The following is a 4,605-nucleotide window of genomic DNA, read 5'->3' on the forward strand; positions in this document are numbered from 1 at the left end:
CTTTTGAATATGCTATCTAGGTTGGTCATAACTTTCCTTCCAAGGAGTAAGCGTCTTTTAATTTCATGGCTGCAGTCACCCTCTGCAGAGATTTTGGAGCCCCCCAAAATAAAGTCTGACACTGTTTCCACTGTTTCCCCATCTATTTCCCATGAAGTGATGGGACCGGTTGCCATGATCTTCGTTTTCTGAATGTTGAGCTTTAAGCCAACTTTTTGACTCTCCACTTTCACTTTCATCAAGAGGCTTTTTAGTTCCTCTTCACTTTCTGCCATAAGGCTGGTGTCATCTGCATATCTGAGGTTATTGATATTTCTCCCAGCAACCTTGATTCCAGCTTGTGTTTCTTCCAGCCCAGCATTTCTCATGATGTACTCTGCATAGAAGTTAAATAAGCAGAGTGACAATATACAGCCTTGACGTACTCCTTTTCCTATTTGGAACCAATGTGTTGTTCCATGTCCTGTTCTAACTGTTGCTTCCTGACCTGCCTACAGATTTCTCAAGAGGCAGGTCAGGTGGTCTGGTAGTTTAGTCCAGCTAAAAGAAATATTAAGGTTACCCTGGTCACATTTCTCAAAATAAAGCCAGTGGAAACCACACAGCAACTTATATAAGGAAGAGAAAGTCCTCAATAGTCAGGATAAAGGAGGTCAAACCAAAATCTCCAAAAAGATACAGACTAGCAAGTGATCACGATGATGATAATGATAAAAATAAAAGGTGAGTTTGATTCTGATATTTGCACGGACAAAAAAATGTGGGTTGAAGCTTCACTTCTGTGTTAGAATAGAGGGATATTCCTCTATTGTAAAACAGGAATAATAATAGGAATATTGTAATATTCCTCTATTATAAAACAGGAATATCCTGTTTTGTGACAATATTTCAGCCCATAATTTTACCATCTATTGATGATCCTGGACTGATAAGATATTCATTAACACTAGAAAACTAGCAGTAACTGAACATGTATTCATTCAATAACTATTTATTGGGCTCTTGCTGAGAAATGGGAACTTGGCAGGCACGGAGACAGCAGCTGCCCCTGTTGAGCATCTCCTCACACAGTGTGGCCAGGATCTCTCTCTCTGTGTCAACCACACTCTTCATCTGAACCACAGAGCACAGTAATTGAGTTCAGTTACTATTTCCTCAGTTCATCCCACAAGGATGGCATGTAGCCAGAACCAGTTTTAGATGTCTGGATGAGAAGTTAATTCACTACATACTGTGAAATTAACTCCATACAGCAGTTCTTCCAATTAACTAGATTGATGAAATCAGATGGAAGGGGGTTCAGTTATTTTGAGAAATCATTTTCTAGGTGTTGAGTATAGACCATGGGAAAGTATATGACTGGGGGTTCCAAGCCAGAATTCCCTCTTCTCCTCCTGCTTCTGTCACACCTGAGACAGGCTGGGACCTGGACAAAGGTCTCATGAAGCATAAAAATGCAAAGACACTATAAAGGGAGAAAAAGTGCTGCATGTATACACAGTTGGGACAAATTATGAGCAACAAGATACAAAAAGATCAAACCCCAGCTGCCACTACTGAGGTGTTGGGAGCAAAAGCAAGGTAGTGAGTATAAGCCGACACACAGCACCACTAACGGGGTGGTCAGACAACCTACGCCACCCCTCCTGCCTGACCCACAGGTCCACCCCCAACATCACCCCACATAAGGGACCAGCTTGTCCTCCTCAGGATTGAGCGAGGGAACTTGTTTCCCTTCCCTCAAACTGTAGCAAGAATTCTGATGAAACAGAGCGGGACCCTATGGTCCTTGCCCCACCATGTGCTCAGCCTGCCTTTTGTCCATGGAAAAGCTTTAGCCACACACTAAGCTTAATCAGAGAAGTGAGAAAATGCAGAAACTAGGGAAAATAGTCAAAGGAGACCAAATAAAAATAATGTAGTCATTAAACGTAGTCAAGGACTTTGAGGTCCTTCTCAAGGGCTATTGATAATATTCTGAGCTCTATCCTGTGAGCTGTCTTATAGATACATAAATTCCCACCAGTTGGAAGAAATTAGCTACATGATGACCAGACTGTAGCCATGATATAAGCTGCCACAATTCCAAGAATTGTCCTCAAGGAGATGAGAACAAACCAACCATAGAACCAAAGATTAATTGTCCTTGAAACAATCAAGATGACTCTGGTCAGACCATCCATGACCAATTTGGAGATGACTGTCAGAGCTGACTGTGCTGTTTCTGCATGCAACCCCGTCCCTCTGTCTATAAAAGTTCTTGCCCACTGATTGTCAGTTGGGGGGAGTCAGCCTTTGGACAGATGTCCATCCTTCCCACACCCCGCTCACCTCCATTTGTTGTTTAGTCGCTAAGTGTGTGACTCTTTGTGACCCCATGGACTGTAGCCTGCCAGACTCCTCTGTCCATGGGACTTTCCAGGCAAGAATACTGGGGTGGGTTGATATTTCCTTCTGCAAGGAATCTTTCTGAGGCAGGGATTGAACCCAAAACTCCTGCATTGATGGGTGGATTCTGGACAGATTCTTTACCACTGAGCCACCATGGAGGTCCCCTACCCCCTTCCCCTCCACCATTGCTGGCATCCAAAATAAGGCAAACTTTCCTTTCCATCAATGTGACCTCTCTAATGGTTTTTGAGCAGGAAGCATCCAGACCCTAGTTTCAGGAACACCAATAAAACCTAGCCTGAATTTCTTCTCTGGCCTCTTATCAATTTCTATCGGTTAAATAACCAAGAGGAGGTACCCCACATCCACGGTAAGGAGCAGCGGCTGTGCTTTGCTGGAGCAGCCATGAAGAGATACCCCACATTCAAGGTAAGAGAAATCCAAGTGAGACCATAGGCACTGAGAGAGGGCATCAGAGGGCAGACAGACAGAAACCACAATCATAGACAACTAGCCAATCTGATCACATGGACCACAGCCTTGTCTAACCCAGTGAAACCAAGCCATGCCGTGTGGGGCCACCCAAGACAGGCATTGATGGTGGATTCTGGGCAGATTCTTTACCACTGAGCCATCATGGAAGTCCCCTACCCTCTTCCCCTCCACCATTGCTGGCATCCAAAATCAGGCAAACTTTCCTTTCCATCAACATGACCTCTTTAATGGCTTTTGAGTGGGAAGCAGCCAGACCCTAGTTTGGTCATGGTGGAGAGGTCTGACAGAATGCGGTCCACTGGAGAAGGGAATGGCGAGCCACTTCAGTATTCTTGCCTTGAGAACCCCATGAACAATATGAAAAGGCAAAAAGACAGGACACTGAAAGATAAACTCCCCAGGTTGGTAGGTGCCCAACATGCTACTGGAGATCAGTGGAGAAATAACTCCAGAAAGAATGAAGGGATGGAGCCAAAGCAAAAACAACACCCAGTTGTGGGTGCGACTGGTGATAGAAGCAAGGTCAGATGCTGTAAAGAGCAAGATTGCATAGGAACCTGGAATGTCAGGTCCATGAACCAAGGCAAATTGGAAGTGGTCGAACAGGAGATGACAAGAGTGAACATCAACATTCTTGGAATCAGCAAACTAAGATGGACTGGAATGGTGAATTTAACTCAGATGACCATTATATCTACTACTGCGGGCAGGACTCCCTTAGAAGAAATGGAGTAGCCAGCATGGTCAACAAAAGAGTCTGAAGTGCAGTACTTGGATGCAATCTCAAAAATGACAGAATGATCTCTATTTGTTTCCAAGGCAAACCATTCAGTATCACGGTAATCCAAGTCTATGCCCCAACCAGTAACACTGAAGAAACTGAAGAATTCTATGATGACCTACAAGACCTTTTAGAACTAACACCCAAAAAAGATGTCCTTTTCATTATAGGGGACTGGAATGCAAAAGTACGAAGTCAAGAAACACCTGGAGTAACAGGCAAATTGGGCCTTGGAGTACAGAATGAAGCAGGGCAAAGGCTAAGAGAGTTCTACCAAGAGAATGCACTGGTCATAGCAAACACCCTCTTCCAACAACACAAGAGAAGACTCTACACATGGACATCACCAGATGGTCAACACTGAAATCAGATTGATTATATTCTTTGCAGCCAAAGATGAGAAGCTCTACACAGTCAGCAAAAACAAGACCAGGAGCTGACTGTGGCTCAGATCATGAGCTCCTTATTGCCAAATTCAGACTGAAATTGAAGAAAGTGGAGAAAACCACTAGAACATTCAGGTATGAACTAAATCAAATCCCTTATGACTATACAGTGGAAGTGAGAAATAGATTTAAAGGACTATATCTGATAGATATAGTGCCTGATGAACTATGGACGGAGGTTCATGACATTGTACAGGAGACAAGAATCAAGACCATCCCCAAGAAAAAGAAATGTGAAAAAGCAAAATGGCTGTCTGAGGAGGCCTTATAAATAGCTGTGAAAAGAAGAGAAGCAAAAAGCAAAGGGGAAAAGGAAAGATATACCCATTTGAATGCAGAGTTCCGAAGAATAGCAAGGAGAGATAAGAAAGCCTTCCTCAGTGATCAATGCAAAGAAATAGAGGAAAACAATAGAATGGGAAAGACTAGAGATCTCTTCAAGAAAACTAGAGATACCAAGGGAACATTTCATGCAAAGATGGATTCGATAAA

The 4,605-nt window shown here is 43.4% G+C and overlaps 1 pseudogene; it reads left to right on the forward strand.

The window, feature by feature from the left end:
- Positions 1-3,495: 3,495 nt before the first annotated feature.
- Positions 3,496-4,605, forward strand: part of LOC105004826 — a 6,604-nt pseudogene continuing 5,494 nt past the window's right edge.

Source organism: Bison bison, unplaced genomic scaffold, assembly GCF_000754665.1.
Source record: "Bison bison bison isolate TAMUID 2011002044 unplaced genomic scaffold, Bison_UMD1.0 scf7180017864483, whole genome shotgun sequence".
Lineage (NCBI taxonomy): Eukaryota > Metazoa > Chordata > Mammalia > Artiodactyla > Bovidae > Bison > Bison bison.